Source organism: Somniosus microcephalus, unplaced genomic scaffold (assembly GCF_052327205.1).
Source record: "Somniosus microcephalus isolate GS21.2 unplaced genomic scaffold, FLI_Smic_1.0 unresolved_chr3, whole genome shotgun sequence".
NCBI classification, from domain to species: domain Eukaryota; kingdom Metazoa; phylum Chordata; class Chondrichthyes; order Squaliformes; family Somniosidae; genus Somniosus; species Somniosus microcephalus.
Window position 1 is genome coordinate 53,126,570 of NW_028225181.1, and position 21,001 is coordinate 53,147,570.

Genomic DNA, 21,001 nt, shown 5'->3' on the forward strand with positions numbered 1-21,001 from the left:
GATCCCATGGGCTCTTACCTTCCTGACCAGTCTCCTATGCAGGACTTTATCAAAAGCCTTACTGAAATCCATGTAAACCACATCCACTGCACTACCCTCATCCACACACCTAGTCACCCCCTCGAAAAATTCAATCAAATTGGTCAGACATGATCTTCCCTTGACAAAGCCATGCTGGCTATCCCTAATTAATCCCTGCCTCTCCAAGTGGAGACCAATTCTGTCCCTCAGAATTTTTTCCAATAATTTCCCTACCACTGATGTTAGGCTCACTGGCCTGTAATTCCCTGGTTTATCCCTACTATCCTTCTTGAATAATGGTACTACGTTAGCTGTTCTCCAGTCTGCTGGCACATCCCCTGTGACCAGAGAGGTTCTGAAAATTTGTGTCAGAGCCCCTGCAATCTCCTCCTTTGCCTCACATAGTAGCCTGGGATACATCTCATCTGGGCCTGGGGATTTATCCACTTTTAAGCCTGCTAAAACCACTAGTACCTCCTCCCTCTTGATGCTAATATGTTCAAGTATATCACAGTCCCCCTGCCCGATTTCTATGTCTACATCGTCCTTCTCCATAGTGAGCACAGATGCAAAAAATTCATTTAAAACCCCACCTACATCCTCTGGCTCCACACACAGCTTGCCACTTTGGTCCCTAATGGGCCCTACTCTTTCCCTAGTTATCCTCTTGCCCTTAATATACTTATAAAACACCTTAGGATTTTCCTTTATTTTGCTCACCAGTGTTATTTCATGGCCCCTCCTCGCTCTCCTAATTTCTTTTTTAAGTATCCCCCTGCACTTTTTATACTCCTCTAGGGCTTCCTCTGTCTTTAGCCCTTTGTATCTGCCAAAAGCCCCCCTTTTTTTCCTAATCCATTCTTGTATATCCATTGACATCCAAGGTTCCCTGGGCTTGTTGGTCCCACCCTTGATCTTTACGGGAACATGTTGCCATTGTACTCTCTCAATTTCCTTTCTGAAAGACTCCCATTGCTCCGATGTGGATTTTCCTTCAAGTAGCTGATCCCAGTCCACATTGGCCAGATCCTGCCTTATCATATTAAAATCGGCCTTCCCCCAATTTAGAACCTTTATTTCCGGTCCATCCTTGTCCTTTTCCATGACTACCTTAAATCTCACCGAATTATGGTCACTGTCACCAAAGTGCTCACCTACTAACACTACTACCACTTGCCCGGCCACATTCCCTAGAATTTGGTCCAGTACCGCCCCCTCTCTTGTAGGACTTTCTACATGCTGGCTCAAAAAGCTCTCCTGGATGCACTTTAAGAATTCTGCACCCTCTAAGCCTTTCACACTCTGACTATCCCAGTTAATATTGGGGAAGTTGAAATCCCCCACTATTATTACCCTATTATTTGCACAGTTCTCTGAGATTTGCCTACATATCTGTTCCTCTATCTCCCCCTGACTGTTAGGGGGCCTATAGTACACTCCCAGCAAAGTGCTAGCCCCCTTTTTGTTTTTAAGTTCAACCCATATGGCCTCATTAGAGGAACCTGTTAATATATCATCACTCCTTACAGCAGTAATTGTCTCCTTAATTAATATTGCGACACCCCCTCCTCTTTTACCCCCCCCCCCCCCGTCGTCTCGCCTGAAGATTCTATACCCCGGAATATTGAGCTGCCAGTCTTGCCCCTCCCTCAACCATGTCTCCGTGATAGCAACAATATCATACTCCCATGTGTTCATCAACACTTTCAGTTCATCCTCCTTATTCGTAAGACTCCTTGCATTAAAATAAATGCCATTTAGCCTTGCCCTACTCCCTCGTGTCGTTACATATTTGCTCTGCCTTCCAGTCTGACTTATTTTTTCCTCTATATTTGGCTGTACATCACCCCCTATTATAGCTCCACTCTGTAGCCCATCCCCCTGCCAAGTTAGTTTAAACCCCCCCGAACAGTGCTAGCAAACCTCCCCGCAAGGATATTTGTTTTTCCTCAAATCCCCTCTAAACCTCCTGCCCCTTACCTTGAAACTTTGCCCCCTGGTTATTGACCCCTTTACTAAGGGGAAAAGTTTCTTTCTCTCTGTCCTATCTATGCCCCTCATAATTTTGTACACCTCAATCAGGTCCCCCCCTCAGCCTTCTCTGCTTTAAGGAAAACAACCCCAGCCTGTCCAGTCTCTCTTCATAGCTGAAGCGCTCCAGCCCAGGTAACATCCGGGTGAATCTCCTCTGCACCCTCTCCAATGCAATCACATCCTTCCTATAGTGTGGCGACCAGAACTGCACAAAGTATTCCACCTGTGGCCTAACTAGTGTTTTGTACAGCTCCATCATAACCTCCCTGCTCTTATATTCTATGCCTCGGCTAATGAAGGCAAGTATCCCATAAGACTTTTTAACACCTTATCTACCTGTCCTGCTGCCTTCAGGGATCTATCTACATGCACACCAAGTATATCCTTCCTTAGGTAAGGAGACCAGAACTGCACACAGTACTCCAGGTGCGGTCTCACCAACACCCTGTACAGTTGTAACAGGACTTCCCTACTTTTATACCCCATTCCCTTTGCAATATAGGCCAACACTCCATTTGCCTTAATAATTCCTTGCTGTACCTGTAGGCTAACCTTTTGTGATTCATGCACAAGGAACCCCCAGATCACTCGGTGCCTCAGCATTTTGTCATTTCTCCCCATTTAAATAATAATTTGCTTTTTTAATTTTCTTCAAAAGGGAAGGCTGAGGCGGGGTGGGGGCAGGCGGCCTAATAGAGGTCTTTAAAATCATGAAAGGTTTTGATAGAGTGGACACAGAGAGAATGTTCCCAATTGTGAGGAAGAGCAAAAACTAGAGGCCATCAATATAAGAGTCACCAGGAAATCCAACTGGGAATTGAGAAGAAACTTCTTTACCCAGAGAGTGGAGAGAATGTGGAACTCGCTCCCGCAGGGAGTGGTGGAAGCGAATAGTATGGATGTATTTAAGAGGAGGCTGGACAAGCATATGAGGGAGAACGGAATAGAGGGTTATGCTGATAGATTTAGATGAGGGAAGAGGCGCGAGTGGAGCACAAACACCGGTATGGACTGGTTGGGGCAAATTGCCTGTTTCTGTGCCGTATATCCTGTGTAATGAGCCAAACCCAGGGAGGGCTAGCTGTGTTTTTGCATCAATGTAGGCCAAGCTCGCTGCAGGAACGGAGTCCTGCATTTCCGCCTTGCAAATATTTCCGAAAACAGGGTTCATCCGAGAATGAGTCAACCGCAAATCTGAGTTTCACAGAGACAGCTGTGACTCCGCAAAGCTGGGTAGCTGTGCCGATTGGCCCAGACGACTCAACTAAGACAGACGACCAACTTAAATAGGCGCATTAGGTGTGCATTATCTCACAGGTTGGAGTCACCTTAATCTCATTGTGGTTAAAAACTAAAACAGCTGTCCCTCAATCTGTCCCTCTCAGTATCTACAAACCTGCATCATCTCCACTCAATCTCTCCCTCTCAGTATTTACAAACCTGGATGATCTCCCCCTCAATCTGTTGCTTTCAGTATCTACAAACCCGGATCATCTCCCCTCAATCTGTCCCCCTCAGTATCTACAAACCTGGATCATCTCCCCTCAATCTGTCCCTCTCAGTATCTACAAACCTGGATCACCTCCACTCAATCTGTCCCTCTCAGTATCTACAAACCTGGATCATCTCCCACTCAATCTGTCCCTCTCAGTATCTACAAACCTGGATCATCTCCCCTCAATCTGTCCCTCTCAGTATCGACAAACCTGGATCATCTCCCCTCAATCTGTCCCTCTCAGTATTTACAAACCTGGATCATCTCCCCTCAATCTGTCCCTCTCAGGATCTACAAACCTGGATCATCTCCCCTCAATCTGTCCCTCTCAGTATCTACAAACCTGGATCATCTCCCCTCAATTTGTCCCTCTCAGTATCTACAAACCTGGATCATCTCCCCTCAATCTGTCCCTCTCATTATTTACAAACCTGGATCATCGCCCCTCAATCTGTCCCTCTCAGTATCTACAAACGAGGATCATCTCCCCTCAATCTGTCTCGCTCAGTACCTACAAACCTGGATCATCTCCCCTCAATCTGTCCCCCTCAGTATTTACAAACCTGGATCATCTCCCCTCAATCTGTCCCTCTCAGTATCTACAAACCTGGATCATCTCCCCTCAATCTGTCCCTCTCAGTATCTACAAACCTGGATCATCTCCCCTCAATCTGTCCCTCTCAGTATCTACAAACCTGGATCATCTCCCCTCAATCTGTCCCTCTCAGTATCTACAAACCTGGTTCATCTCCCCCTCAATCTGTCCCTCTCAGTATCTACAAACCTGGATCATCTCCCCTCAATCTGTCCCTCTCAGTATCTACAAACCTGGATCATCTCCCCTCAATCTGTCCCTCTCAGTATCTACAAACCTGGATCATCTCCCCCTCAACCTGTCCCTCTCAGTATTTACAAACCTGGATCATCTCCCCTCAATCTGTCCCTCTCAGTATTTACAAACCTGGATCATCTCCCCTCAATCTGTCCCTCTCAGTATTTACAAACCTGGATCATCTCCCCTCAATCTGTCCCTCTCAGTATTTACAAACCTGGATCATCTCCCCTCAATCTGTCCCTCTCAGTATCTACAAACCTGGATCATCTCCCCTCAATCTGTCCCTCTCAGTATTTACAAACCTGGATCATCTCCCCTCAATCTGTCCCTCTCAGTATCTACAAACCTGGATCATCTCCCCTCAATCTGTTCCCCTCAGTATTTACAAACCTGGATCATCGCCCCTCAATCTGTCCCTCTCAGTATTTACAAACCTGGATCATCGCCCCTCAATCTGTCCCTCTCAGTATCTACAAACCTGGATCATCTCCCCTCAATCTGTCCCTCTCAGTATCTACAAACCTGGATCATCTCCCCTCAATCTGTCCCTCTCAGTATCTACAAACCTGGATCATCTCACCTCAATCTGTCCCTCTCCGTATCTACAAACCTGGATCATCTCCCCTCAATCTGTCCCTCTCAGTATCTACAAACCTGGATCATCTCCCCCTCAATCTGTCCCTCTCAGTATCTACAAACCTGGATCATCTCCCCTCAATCTGTCCCTCTCAGTATCTACAAACCTGGATCATCTCCCCATCAATCTGTCCCTCTCAGTATCTACAAACCTGGATCATCTCCCCTCAATCTGTCCCTCTCAGTATCTACAAACCTGGATCATCTCCCCCGCAATCTGTCCCTCTCATTATCTACAAACTTGGATCATCTCCCCTCAATCTGTTCCTCTCAGTATTTACAAACTTGGATCATCTCCCCCTCAATCTGTCCCTCTCAGTATCTACAAACCTGGATCATCTCCCCTCAATCTGTCCGTCTCAGGATTTACAAACCTGGACCATCTCCCCTCAATCTGTCCCTCTCAGTATTTACAAACCTGGATCATCGCCCCTCAATCTGTCCCTCTCAGTATCTACAAACCTGGATCATCTCCCCCTCAATCTGTCCCTCTCAGTATCTACAAACCTGGATCATCTCCCCCTCAACCTGTCCCTCTCAGTATCTACAAACCTGGATCATCTCCCCTCAATCTGTCCCTCTCAGTATCTACAAACCTGGATCATCTCCCCTCAATCTGTCCCTCTCAGTATCTACAAACCTGGATCATCTCCCCTCAATCTGTCCCTCTCAGTATTTCCAAACTTGGATCATCTCCCCTCAATCTGTCCCTCTCAGTATCTACAAACCTGGATCATCTCCCCCTCAATCTGTCCCTCTCAGTATTTACAAACCTGGATCATCTCCCCTCAATCTGTCCCTCTCAGCATCTACAAACCTGGATCATCTCCCCCTCAATCTGTCCCTCTCAGTATTTACAAACCTGGATCATCTCCCCTCAATCTGTCCCTCTCAGTATTTACAAACCTGGATCATCTCCCCTCAATCTGTCCCTCTCAGTATTTACAAACCTGGATCATCTCCCCTCAATCTGTCCCTCTCAGTATCTACAAACCTGGATCATCTCCCCTCAATCTGTCCCTCTCAGTATCTACAAACCTGGATCATCTCCCCTCAATCTGTCCCTCTCAGTATTTACAAAGCTGGATCATCTCCCCTCAATCTGTCCCTCTCAGTATCTACAAACCTGGATCATCTCCCCTCAATCTGTCCCTCTCAGTATCTACAAACCTGGATCATCTCCCCTCAATCTGTCCCTCTCAGTATCTACAAACCTGGATCCTCTCCCCCTCAATCTGTCCCTCTCAGTATCTACAAACCTGGATCATCTCCCCCTCAATCTGTCCCTCTCAGTATCTACAAACCTGGATCATCTCCCCTCAATCTGTCCCTCTCAGTATCTACAAACCTGGATCATCTCTCCTCAATCTGTCCCTCTCAGTATTTACAAACCTGGATCATCTCCCCTCAATCTGTCCCTCTCAGTATCTACAAACCTGGATCATCTCCCCTCAATCTGTCCCTCTCAGTATCTACAAACCTGGATCATCTCCCCCTCAATCTGTCCCTCTCAGTATCTACAACCCTGGACTATCTCCCCTCAATCTGTCCCTCTCAGTATTTACAAACCTGGATCATCTCCCCTCAATCTGTCCCTCTCAGTATCTACAAACCTGGATCATCTCCCCTCAATCTGACCCTCTTAGTATTTACAAACCTGGATCATCTCCCCTCAATCTGTCCCTCTCAGTATCTACAAACCTGGATCATCTCCCCTCAATCTGTCCCTCTCAGTATTTACAAACCTGGATCATTGCCCCTCAATCTGTCCCTCTCAGTATCTACAAACCGGGATCATCTCCCCTCAATCTGTCTCGCTCAGTATCTACAAACCTGGATCATCTCCCCTCAATCTGTCCCTCTCAGTATCTACAAACCTGGATCATCTCACCTCAATCTGTCCCTGTCAGTATCTACAAACCTGGATCATCTCCCCTCAATCTGTCCCTCTCAGTATCTACAAACCTGGATCATCTCACCTCAATCTGTCCCTGTCAGTATCTACAAACCTGGATCATCTCCCCTCCATCTGTCCCTCTCAGGGTTTACAAACCTGGATCATCTCCCCTCAATCTGTCCCTCTCAGTATCTACAAACCTGGATCATCTCCCCTCAATCTGTCCCTCTCAGTATCTACAAACCTGGATCATCTCACCTCAATCTGTCCCTGTCAGTATCTACAAACCTGGATCATCTCCCCTCAATCTGTCCCTCTCAGTATCTACAAACCTGGATCATCTCCCCCTCAATCTGTCCCTCTCAGTATCTACAAATATGGATCATCTCCCCTCAATCTGTCCCTCTCAGTATCTACAAACCTGGATCATCTCCCCCTCAATCTGTCCCTCTCAGTATCTACAAACCTGGATCATCTCCCCTCAATCTGTCACTCTCAGTATCTACAAACCTGGATCATCTCCCCCACAATCTGTCCCTTTCATTATCTACAAACCTGGATCATCTCCCCTCAATCTGTTCCTCTCAGTATTTACAAACCTGGATCATCTCCCCCTCAATCTGTCCCTCTCAGTATCTACAAACCTGGATCATCTCCCCTCAATCTGTCCCTCTCAGGGTTTACAAACCTGGATCATCTCCCCTCAATCTGTCCCTCTCAGTATTTACAAACCTGGATCATCGCCCCTCAATCTGTCCCTCTCAGTATCTACAAACCTGGATCATCTCCCCCGCAATCTGTCCGTCTCAGTATCTACAAACCTGGATCATCTCCCCCTCAATCTGTCCCTCTCAGTATCTACAAACCTGGATCATCTCCGCTCAATCTGTCCCTCTCAGTATCTACAAACCTGGATCATCTCCCCTCAATCTGTCCCTCTCAGTATCTACAAACCTGGATCATCTCCCCTCAATCTGTCCCTCTCAGTATCTACAATCCTGGATCATCTCCCGCTCAATCTGTCCCTCTCAGTATCTACAAACCTGGATCATCTCCCCTCAATCTGTCCCTCTCAGAATTTACAAACCTGGATCATCGCCCCTCAATCTGTCCCTCTCAGTATCTACAAACCTGGATCATCTCCCCCTCAATCTGTCCCTCTCAGTATTTACAAACCTGGATCATCTCCCCTCAATCTGTCCCTCTCAGTATCTACAAACCTGGATCATCTCCCCCTCAATCTGTCCCTCTCAGTATCTACAAACCTGGATCATCTCCCCTCAATCTGTCCCTCTCAGTATCTACAAACCATGATCATCTCCCCTCAATTTGTCCCTCTCAGTATTTACAAACCTGGATCATCTCCCCTCAATCTGTCCCTCTCAGTATTTACAAACTTGGATCATCCCCCCTCAATCTGTCCCTCTCAGTATCTACAAACCTGGATCATCTCCCCCTCAATCTGTCCCTCTCAGTATTTACAAACCTGGATCATCTCCCCCTCAATCTGTCCCTCTCAGTATCTACAAACCTGGATCATCTCCCCTCAATCTGTCCCTCTCAGTATCTACAAACCTGGATCATCTCCCCTCAATCTGTCCCTCTCAGTATTTACAAACCTGGATCATCTCCCCTCAATCTCTCCCTCTCAGTATCTACAAACCTGGATCATCTCCCCTCAATCTCTCCCTCTCAGTATCTACAAACCTGGATCATCTCCCCTCAATCTGTCCCTCTCTGTATCTACAAACCTGGATCATCTCCCCTCAATCTGTCCCTCTCAGTATCTACAAACCTGGATCATCTCCACCTCAATCTGTCCCTCTCAGTATCTACAAACCTGGATCATCTCCCCCGCAATCTGTCCCTCTCATTATCTACAAACCTGAATCATCTCCCCTCAATCTGTTCCTCTCAGTATTTACAAACCTGGATCATCTCCCCTCAATCTGTCCCTCTCAGTATCTACAATCCTGGATCATCTCCCCTCAATCTGTCCCTCTCAGTATTTACAAACCTGGATCATCTCCCCTCAATCTGTCCCTCTCAGTCTTTACAATCCTGGATCATCTCCCCCTCAGTCTGTCCCTCTCATTATCTACAAACCTGGATCATCTCCCCTCAATCTGTTCCTCTCAGTATTTACAAACCTGGATAATCTCCCCTCAATCTGTCCCTCTCAGTATTTACAAACCTGGATCACCTCCCCTCAATCTGTCCCTCTCAGTATTTACAAACCTGGATCATCTCCCCTCAATCTGTCCCTCTCAGTATCTACAAACCTGGATCATCTCCCCTCAGTCTGTCCCTCTCAGTATCTACAAACCTGGATCATCTCCCCTCAATCTGTCCCTCTCAGTATTTACAAACCTGGATCATCTCCCCCTCAATCTGTCCCTCTCAATATCGACAAACCTGGATCATCTCCCGTCATTCTGACCCTCTCAGTATTTACAAACCTGGATCATCTCCCCCTCAATCTGTCCCTCTCAGTATCTACAAACCTGGATCATCTCCACTCAATCTGTCCCTCTCAGTATCTGCAAACCTGGATTATCTTCCCTCAATCTGTCCCTCTCAGTATCTACAAACCTGGATCATCTCCCCTCAATCTGTCCCTCTCAGTATCTACAAACCTGGATCATCTCCGCTCAATCTGTATCACTCAGCCTTGGCTCATTGAGATGCACTCTCTCTCTCCCCCCTCTGAGTTAGAAGGTCTTGAGTTCGAGCCCCACTGCTCCAGGATTGATCTTCATAATCCAGGCCGACATTCCGACTTCCAGTACGAAGGAATGCCGTACTGTGATGTTGGATTAGGGATAAATATTGGCCCCAGGATACCTGATGGAAATCCACTGCCCTTCTTCGAAATAGTGTCTCTGGTATATTTTACGTCCACCCGAGATGATTGACGCGACCTTGATTTAATGTCTCATCTGAAAGACGGGAACTTCAACAGTATGGCACTCCCTCAGTACTGCCCCTCCGACAGTGCAGTGCTCCCTCAGTACTGTCCCTCCGACAGTGCAGCACTCCCTCAGTACTGCCCCTCCGACAGTGCAGTGCTCCCTCAGTACTGTCCATCCGACAGTGCAGCACTCCCTCAGTACTGCCCCTCCGACAGTGCAGCGCTCCCTCAGTACTTCCCCTCCGACAGTGCAGTGCTCCCTCAGTACTGCCCCTCCGACAGTGCAGCGCTCCCTCAGTACTGTCCCTCTGACAGTGCAGCGCTCCCTCAGTACTGCCCCTCGGATAGTATGGCGCTCCCTCAGTACTGCCCCTCCGACAGTACGGCGCTTCCTCAGTACTGCTCCTCGGATAGTGCGGCGCTCCCTCAGTACTGCCCCTCCAACAGTGCAGCGCTCACTCAGTACTGCTCCTCCAACAGGGCAGCACTCCCTCAGTACTGCCCCTCGGATAGTGCGGCGCTCCCTCAGTACTGCCCCTCCGACAGTGCAGCGCTCCCTCGGTACTGCCCCTCCGACAGTGCGGCGCTTCCTCAGTACTGCTCCTCGGATAGTGCGGCGCTCCCTCAGTACTGCCCCTCCGACAGTGAAGCGCTCACTTAGTACTGCTCCTCCAACAGGGCAGCACTCCCTTCGTGCTGCCCCTTGGATAGTGCGGCACTCCCTCAGCACTGCCTCTCCAACAGTGCAGCACTCCCTCAGTACTGTCCCTCCGAAAGTGCAGCTCTCCCTCAGTACTGCCCCCTCCGACAGTGCAGCGCTCCCTCAGTACTGCCCCATCCGACAGTGCGGCGCTCTCTCTGTACTGCCCCTCCGACAGTGCAGCGCTCCCTCAGTACTGCCCCATCCGACAGTGCGGCGCTCTCTCTGTACTCCCCCTCCGACTGTGCAGCGCTCCCTCAGTACAGACCCTCTGACAGTGCTGTGCTTTATCCCCGTAGTCCTGCAATTTAATTTCCCTCAAGTGACTATCCAGTCACCTCTCAAAATTCTCCGCTTCCATCACTTCCGTCGGCAGCGAGTTCCAGGTCCTCACCACTCGCTGCGTAAAAAAGTTTTTCCTCGCATCCCCCCTGTGTCTCTTGCCCAAAACCTTAAATCTGTGTCTCCTAGTCCTTGTACCATCAACTAGTGGGAACAGCCTTTCCCCGTCTAGCCTATCCAAACCCGTCATAATCTTGTACACCTCGATCAAATCACACCTCAACCTCCTTTGCTCTAATGAAAACAAATCCAGCTTCTCCAACCTGCCCTTGTAACTAAGATCCCCCATCCCCGGAACCATTCTGGTAAATCTCCTCTGCACCCTCTCAAGGGCCTTCACATCCTTCCTAAAGCGTGGTGACCAGAACTGGACGCAATACTCCAGTTGGGGCCTAACCAGCGCTTTATAAAGGTTCAGCATAACTTCTCTACTTTTGTACTCAATACCTCTATTTATGAATGGTGTGGAGATGCCGGAGTTGGACAGGGGTGGACAAATAAAAACTTCTTGGAGATCCTCTCCACTTTGAGCTGGGCATTTCACCTGACGAAGGAGCAGCGCTCCGAAAGCTTGTAACTTCAAATAAAGCTGTTGGACTATAACCTGGTGTTGTGCGACTTCTTCTATTTATGAAGCCCAAGATCCCATATGCTTTGCTAACCACTCTCTCAGTATGTCCTGCCACCTTCAGGGACCTATGCACATTAACGCCCAGGTCCCTCTGTCCCTGCACACTCTTTAAAATTGTGCCATTAAGTGTATACTGCCTCTCCGTTCCTTCTGCCAAAATGCATCACCTCACACTTCTCTGTATTAAATTCTATCTGCCACTTGTCTGCCCATTCTGCTGGCCTTTCTATGTCCTGCTGCAGTCGATTGATATCATCCTCACTGTTTGCCACACCCCCGAGTCTGGTGTCATCGGCTTATTTAGAGATTCTACAGAATTTCCGAGAAGGAGGTGTGAATTCGAGTGGGTGAATTCACCGTCAATTCTGGTACAGAAAGAACAACAACACCTTGCATTTATATAGTGCCTTTAACGTACTAACACATTCCAAGACGTTTCACAGGAACGATTATCAAACAAAATTTTACACCGAGCCGCATAAGGAGATATTGGAACAGGTGACCCAAAGCTTAGTCAAAGAGGTGCGTTTTGAGGAGCGTCTTAAAGGAGGAGAGAGAAGGGGACAGTTTTGGGAGGGAATTGCAGAGCACAGGGCCAAGGCAGCTGAAGGCACATCCGCCAATGGTGGAGCGATTAAAATCGGGGGAGTGGGGTGGGGGGGGCGCATAAGAGGCCAGAATTGTAATGCAGAGATCTCACAGGGTTGTAGGGGCTGGAGGAGGTTACAGAGATAGGGAGGGTTGTAGGGGCTGGATGAGGTTATAGAGATAGGGAGCATTGTAGGGACTGGAGGAGGTTACAGAGATAGGGAGGGTTGTAGGGGCTGGATGAGGTTACAGAGTTGGGGAGGGTTGTAGGGGCTGGAGGAGGTTACAGGGACAGGGAGGGTTGTAGGGGCTGGAGGAGGTTAGAGAGATAGGGATGGTTGTAGGGGCTGGAGGAGGTTACAGGGATAGGGAGGGTTGTAGGGGCTGGAGGAGGTTACAGAGATAGGGAGGTTTGTAAGGGCTGGAGGAGCTTACAGACATAGGGAAGGTTGTAGGTGCTGGAAGAGGTTACAGAGATAGAGAGGGCTGTAGGGGCTGGAGGAGGTTACAGAGGTAGGGAGGGTTGTAGGGGCTGGAGGAGGTTACAGAGATAGGGAGTGTTGTAGGGGCTGCAGGAGGTTACAGAGATAGGGAGGGTTGTAGGGGCTGGAGGAGGTTACATAGATGGGGAGGGTTTTAGTAACTGGAGGAGGTTACAGCGATAGTGAGGTTTGTAGGGTCTGGAGGAGGTTACAGAGATAGGGAGGGTTGTAGGGGCTGGAGGAGGTTACAGAGATAGGGAGGGTTGTAGGGGCTGGAGGAGGTTACAGAGATAGGGAGGGTTGTACGGGCTGGAGGAGGTTACAGAGATAGGGAGGGTTTTACGGGCTGGAGGAGGTTACAGAGATAGGGAGGGTTGTATGGGCTGGAGGAGGTTACAGAGATAGGGAGGGTTGTAGTGGCTGGAGGAGGTTACAGTGATAGGGAGTGTCAAGGCCATGGAGGGGATTTGAAATCAATGATGAGAATTTGAAGTTTGAGGCGTTGGGGACCGGTACCCAATGTAGGTCAGTGAGCACAGGGGTGATGGGTGAACGGGACTTGGTGCGAGTTAGAACAGAGAGTTTTGGATGAACTCTACTTTATGTAGGGTGGAAGATGGGAGGCCGGCCGGGAGAGTGTTGGAATAGAAAGATAAATAAATAGAGGGAGAGAACAAGTGGATTAAGAGAGGAAAAAGAAGCACTACATTCTTTTTAACAATCTGGGCACTCCCCTTTAGGATGTTCGCGATAGTCTTTGGAGAGGGTGCAGAAAAGATTGACCAGAATGGTACCAGGGATGAGGGACTTCAGTTACGTGGCGAGACTGGAGAAGCTGGGGTAGTTCTCCTTAGAGCAGAGAAGGTTGAGAGGAGATTCGATAGAGCTGTTCAAAATCATGAAGGGTTTACGTCGAGTAAATAAAGAGAAACTGTTTCCAATGGCCAATCACTAGAGGGCACAGGTTTAAGGTGATTGGCAAAAAAACCAGAGTCGACACGAGGAAAAACTTTTTTACACAACGAGTGTTTAGGATTTGGAATCCACTGCCTGATAGGGCGGTGGAAACAGATTCAATAGGAGCCTTCAAAAGGGAATTGGATAAATACTCGTAGGAGAAAAAATTGCAAGGGATACGGGGAAAGAGCGGGGGAGTGGGATTAACTGGATTGCTCTTCGAAATAGCCGGCGCAGACTCGATGGGCCGAATGGCCTCCTTCGGTGCAATAGTCTATGATTCTATAACACTAGAAGGAATGAGACTCAATACTTGTAAAATAGTGCATAGAAACAGAGAAGATAGGAGCAGGAGTAGGCCATTCGGCCCCTCGAGCCTGCTCCGCCATTTAATGAGATCGTGGCTGATCATCCAAATTCAGTACCCTGTCCCTGCTTTCTCCCCATATCCCTTGATCCCTTTCGCCTTAAGAAATATATCTAACTCCTTCTTGAATATATTTAATAAATTGGCCTCCACTGCCTTCTGTGGTAGAGAATTCCACATGTTCACCACTCTCTGGGTGAAGAAATTCCTCCTCATCTCTGTCCTAAATGGCTTACACCGTATCCTTAGACTGTGACCCCCTGGTTCTGGACTCCCCCGCCATCGGGAACATCCTTCCTGCATCTAGTCTGTCTAGTCCTGTTAGGATTTTTTAAGTTTCAATGAGATCCCCTCTCATTCTTCTAAACTCTAGCGAATACAAGCCCAATCGACCCAAACTCTCCTCATACGTCATTCCTGCCAACCCAGGTATCAGTCTGGTGAATTATCGCTGCACTCTCTCCATGGCAAGAACATCCTTCCTCAGATAAGGCGACCAAAACTGCACACAATACTCCAGGTGTGGTCTCACCAAGGCCCTGTACAACTGCAGCAAGACATCCTTGTTCCTGTACTCAAATCCTCTCACTATAAAGGCCGACATACCATTTGCCTTCTTAACCGCCTGCTGCACCTACATGCTTACCTTCAGCGGCTGGTGCACAAGGACACCCAGGTCTCATTGCACTTCCCCTTCTCCCAATCTATTGCCGTTCAGATAATAATCTGTCTTCCTGTGCATTTCCGTGCCAGAGAGGTTGCTTGCCAGTAATTAACACAGACCACGTCGTTCGTGTAATGGGCAAGACTTCACTTTCTGCGGCGAGTTTAGTTCATATCTAAGGCACGAATACAGCAACTTCACACCGTTGAACGCATTTCAGTGCTGAGCCAGAATTCGACAGCAAATTATGTATTTTTTTGACGCAGTTGACAAATCGCTGATGGAAATTCAGAAGGAAGGAAGGGACCTCCCTTGGACTAATGACCCGCTGCACGACATACTTAGAATATTTCGTTTTACAAAGTCTTTACAGCCTAAACACAGGCTGCACGGCTCCGTGCCGGTGTTTATGCTCCATTCGAGCCTCCTCCCATCCCTCATCATCTAACCCCATCAGCCTATCCTTCTGTTCCTTTCTCCCTCGTGTCCTTAAATGTATCTATGATATTCGCCTCAACCACTCCCTGTGGTAGCGAGTTCCACATTCTAACCACTCTCTGGGTAAAGACGTTTCTCCTGAATTCCCGATTGGATTTATTAGTGATTTTCTTATATTGATGGCCCCTAGTTCTGATCACCCCTACAAGTGGAAACATCTTCTCTATGTATATCCTATAAAACCCCTTTCATAATCCTAAAGGTCTGGATCATGTCACCCCCCAGCCTTCTCTTTTCTAGTGAAAAGAGCCCCAGCCCATTCAGCCTTTCCTGATATTTTTACTCTCTCAGTTCTGGTATCATCCTTGTAAATCTTTTTTTCGCACCCTCTCCATCTCCTCTATATCCTTTTGTAAAATGGAGACCAGAACTGTGCAAAGTGCTCCAGGTGTGGTCTAACCAAGGTATATGGAGACCTGAACTGTGCACAGTGCTCCAATTATGATCTAACCTAGGTATATGGAGACCGGAACTGTGCATAGTGCTCCAAGTGTGGTCTAACAATGTATATGGAGACCTGAACTGTGCACAGTGTTCCAAGTGTGGTCTAACCAAGGTATATGGAGACCTGAACTGTGCATAGTGCTCCAAGTGTGGTCTAACCAAGGCGTATGGAGACCAGAACTGTGCAAATTGCTCCAGGTGTGGTCTAACCAAGGTATATGGAGACCAGAACTGTGCACAGTGCTCCAAGTGTGGTCTAACCAAGGTATATGGAGACCTGAACTGTGCATAGTGCTCCAAATGTGGTCTAACCAAGGTGTATGGAGACCAGAACTGTGCACAGTGCTCCAATTATGATCTAACCTAGGTATGTGGAGACCAGAACTGTGCAAAGTGCTCCAATTTTGATCTAACCAAGGTATATGGAGACCAGAACTGTGCACAGTGCTCCAATTATGATCTAACTAAGGTATACGGAGACCAGAACTGTGCACAGTGCTCCAAGTGTGGTCTAACCAAGGTAGGATGTTCTTGCCATGGAGGGAGTGCAGCGAAGATTCACCAGACTGACACCTGGGATGGCAGGATTGACGTATGAGGAGAGATTGGGTCAATTGGGCTTATACTCGCTGGAGTTTAGAAGAATGAGAGGGGATCTCATTGAAACTTATAAAATTCTAACAGGACTAGACAGACTAGATGCAGGAAGGATGTTCCCGATGGCGGGGGAGTCCAGAACCAGGGGTCACAGTCTAAGGATAAGTGGTAAGCCACTTAGGACAGAAATGAGGAGGAATTTCTTCACCCAGAGAGTGGTGAACCTGTGGAATTCTCTATCACACAAGGCAGTAGAGGCCAAGTCACTAAATGTATTCAAGAAGGAGTTGGATATATTTCTTAAGGCTAAAGGGATCAAGGGATATGGGGAGAAAGCAGGGACAGGGTACTGAATTTGGATGATCAGCCGTGATCGCATTAAATGGCGGAGCAGGCTCGAGGGGCCGAATGGCCTACTCCTGCTCCTATCTTCTATGTTTATATGTATACGGAGACCAGAACTGAACACAGCTCCTCGTTCTGGTCTCGCCCACAAGTGGAAACATCTCTACGTCTACCCTATCAAACCCTTTCAGAATTTTAAAGGCCTCCATCAGGTCACCCCTCAGCCTTCTCTTTTCTAGAGAAAAGAGTCCCAGCCCGTTCAAACTGTCTTGATAGGTTTTAACCTTTAATTGTTTTTACTTGGCGCAGTTTTAACCCGCTCTGACGTTTAACTGGAGGGGTTGCAAGACACTGCAATGTGTCTTCAATCTTTCCACCCACTTGCTTGTGGTTTACAGAGACATTTCTCGTGGACTCATCAGTTTGAGAATCACCCATTTCGTCAACATCTTTCTCACAAAATTAAACGACAAAGGTTTTTTTTCAAGTTCGAGAAAACGGCAAGCGGAAAAACAATTTAACGATGTTTTATTTTAACGATTTCGAACATCCGAAATGAAACCTACCCCGTTCATCTTCACATTGATTTATGGATAACTTCGGAGAGTTAATTTAATAAAATTAATTGTTTTGATAAAGAAAGCGAGACTCGCATTTCTATAGCGCCTTCCATGACCACCGGACGTCCCAAAGCGCTTTACAGCCAATGAAGTGGATTCACTGTTGTAATGTGGGAAACGCGGCAGCCAATTTGCGCACAGCAAGCTCCCGCAAAGAGCAACGTGATCTAGATGAGGGAACTAGATGTAATATCTCCAAGTTTGCAGACGACACAAAGCTGGGTGGGCGTGTGTGCTGTGAGGAGGATGCAGAGAAACTCCAGTATGATTTGGACAGGTTGGGTGATTGGGCAGATGCATGGCAGATGCAGTATAATGTGGATAAATGCGAGGTTATCCACTTTGGTGGCAAAAACAGGAATGCAGATTATTATCTGAACCACAATAGATTGGGACAAGGGGAAGTGCGACGAGACCTGGGTGTTCTTGTGCACCAGTCGCTGAAGGTAAGCATGCAGGTGCAGCAGGCGGTTAAGACGGCAAATGGTATGTTGGCCTTCATAGCGAGAGGATTCAAGTACAGGAACAAGGATGTCTTGCTGCAGTTGTACAGGGCCTTGGTGAGACCACACCTTGAGTATTGTGTGCAGTTTTGGTCGCCTTATCTGAGGAATGATGTTCTTGCCATGGAGGGAGTGCAGCGAAGATTCACCAGACTAATGCCTGGGGTGGCAGGAATGACGTATGAGGAGAGATTGGGTCGATTGGGCTTATTCTCACTGGAGTTTAGAAGAATGAGAGGGGATCTCATTGAAACTTATAAAATTCTAACAGGACTAGACACAGGAAGGATGTTCCCGATGGCAGGGAATGCAGAACCAGGGGTCACATTCTAAGGATAAGGGGTAAACCATTTAGGACAGAGATGAGGAGGAATTTCTTCACCCAGAGAATGGTGAACCTGTGGAATTCTCTACCACAGAAGGCAGTTGAGGCCAACTTATTTTAAATATATTCAAGAAGGAGTTAGATATATTTCTTAAGGCTAAAGGGATCAAGGGATATGGGGAGAAAGCAGGGACAGGGTACTGAATTTGGATGATCAGCCATGATCTCATTAAATGGCGAAACAGGCTCGAGGGGCCGAAGGGCCGACTCCTGCTCCTATCTTCTATGTTTCTATGTAATGAAGTAGAGTCACTGTTGTAATGTGGGAAACGCGGCAGCCAATATGCGCACAGCAAGCCCCTACAAACAGCATCGTGATAATGACCAGATAATCTGTTTTTGTTATGTTGGTTGAGGGATAAATATTGGCCGCAGGACACGGGGGATAACTCCCCCCTGCTCTTCTTTGAAATAGTGCCGGGGGATCTTTTACGTCCACCTGAGAGAGCAGACGGGGCCTCGGTTTAAAGTCTCATCCGAAAGACGACACCTCCAACAATGCAGCGCTCTCTCAGCACTGCACTGGAGTGTCAGCCTAGCTTTATGCGCTCAAGTTTCTGGAGTGGGACTTTGAAACCCCAACCTTCTGACTCAGAGACTAGTGTTTTACCACCTGAGCCACAGCTGACGCTGCTGTTCTGAGCATAAGAACACAAGAAATAGGAGCAGGAGTCGGCCATTCGGCCCCTCGAGTCTGCTCCGCCATTCAATGAGATCCTGGCTGATCTTCTACCTGAACTCCACTTTCCTGCATTATCCCCATATCCCTTGGTTCCCTTAATATCCAAAAATCTATCGATCTCTGTCTTGAATAAACTGAACGACCGAAGGAGGGGTTCGAGGGAAGCCAGATTGATTTGAAGAGAAAACTGGGGTGTGAGAAGGGCGAGAGAGAGAGAGAAGGCTGGAGTGAGGGGAGGAGAGAGAGAGAGAGTATGGGGTGAGGGGAGGGAGCGAGAAGGAAATATAAGGATGGGGTGAGGGATGGATGGAGAGAGAGAGGGATGTGGAGAGGGATGGATGGAGAGAGAGAGGGATGGGGAGAGGGATGGATGGAGAGAGAGAGGGATGTGGAGAGGGTTGGATGGAGAGAGAGAGGGATGGGGTGAGGGTTGGATGGAGAGAGAGAGAGGGATGGGGAGAGGGATGGATGGAGAGAGAGAGGGATGTGGAGAGGGTTGGATGGAGAGAGAGAGGGATGGGGTGAGGGATGGATGGAGTGAGAGAGAGGGATGGGGAGAGGGATGGATGGAGAGAGAGGGATGGGGTGAGGGTTGGATGGAGAGAGAGAGAGGGATGGGGTGAGGGTTGGATGGAGAGAGAGAGGGATGGGGTGAGGGATGGATGGAGAGAGAGAGAGGGATGGGGAGAGGGATGGATGGAGAGAGAGAGGGATGGGGTGAGGGTTGGGTGGAGAGAGAGAGGGATGGGGTGAGGGATGGGTGGAGAGAGAGAGGGCTGGGGTGAGGGTTGGATGGCGAGAGAGAGGGATGGGGTGAGGGTTGGATGGAGAGAGAGAGGGATGGGGCGAGGGATGGATGGAGAGAGAGAGGGATGGGGTGAGGGATGGATGGAGAGAGAGAGGGATGGGGAGAGGGATGGATGGAGAGAGAGAGGGATGGGGAGAGGGATGGATGGAGAGAGAGAGGGATGGGGTGAGGGTTGGATGGAGAGAGAGAGGGATGTGGAGAGGGATGGATGGAGAGAGAGAGGGATGGGGTGAGGGTTGGATGGAGAGAGAGAGGGATGAGCACAGGGATGGATGGAGAGAGAAAGGGATGGGGTGAGGGATGGGTGGAGAGAGAGAGGGATGGGGTGAGGGTTGGATGGAGAGAGAGAGGGATGGGGTGAGGGTTGGATGGAGAGAGAGAGGGATGGGGTGAGGGATGGATGGAGAGAGAGTGGGATGGGGTGAGGGATGGATGGAGAGAGAGTGGGATGTGGAGAGGGATGGATGGAGAGAGAGAGGGATGGGGTGAGGGATGGATGGAGAGATAGAGGGATGGGGGAGGGATGGGTGGAGAGAGAGAGGGATGGGGTGAGGGATGGATGAAGAGAGAGATGGATGGGGTGAGGGATGGATGGAGAGAGAGATGGATGGGGTGAGGGATGGATGGAGAGAGAGAGGGATGGGGTGAGGGATGGATGGAGAGAGAGAGGGATGGGGAGAGGGATGGATGGAGAGAGAGAGGGATGGGGTGAGGGTTGGGTGGAGAGAGAGTGGGATGTGGGGTGAGACAAGGATCAAACTCAATTGTGATGCCCCACATGGTCAAACAGCCGGCAGGCGCTTGGAGAGTGGGAGAGGAGCAGGGGCACCCCTTTACCCAGTGAGAGTCAAAAGCCTTCTGGCCGAATTAAAAAGAGAATAAAAACCAGATGAAATAAAAAACACACGAGAGTGCTGGAGGCAATGAGTTGCTCCTTCAACCCCCTTCATCTGATGGGACCCAAGAACTAGCAGGAACTTTGAGCTGTCGCAATGGGAGGAAGTGAAAGCTCCAACAGCACGACACCCTTAGCACCAGACCCATCCCGTGACTGCAACCCTTTTCTAAGGGGAAGTTTCGGTCCGTTTTCAGCCATCTTAGAATCACAGCATCGTAGAAGGAAGTGAAAGGGGGCCATTCGGCCCATCCCGCCTGTGCCGGCTCTTTGAAAGGGCTATCCGATTCATTCCACTCCCCCTCCTGCCTTTTCACCCCCAAGTGTTTACCCAATTCCCCTTTCTAAAGTTACGCTTGAATCTGCTTCCATCGCCTTTTCAGGCAGCGCATTCCAGATCACAACTCGCTGCGTAAAAAAATATCTCCTCATCTCTCCCTCTGGTTCTTTTGGTGATTATCTTAAATCTGTGTTGGCTGGTTACCCACCCTCCTGCCAGGGGAACGAGTTTCTCCCTCTCTACTCGATCAAAACCACTTGCAATTTTGAACGCCTCAATTAAATTTCCCCTTAACCTTCTCTGCTCTAAGGAGAACAACCCCAGCTTCTCCAGTCTCTCCACATAACTGAAGACCCTCATCCCTGGTCCCACTCTGGTCAATCT

The 21,001-nt window shown here is 48.6% G+C and overlaps 1 protein-coding gene across 5 annotated transcripts in view; it reads right to left on the reverse strand.

Annotated features, from left to right (window-relative positions):
• Positions 1 to 21,001, reverse strand: part of LOC147091449 (T-cell surface glycoprotein CD4-like) — a 150,295-nt gene that overhangs the window by 112,184 nt on the left and 17,110 nt on the right. The gene's annotated exons all lie outside the window — the stretch shown is intronic.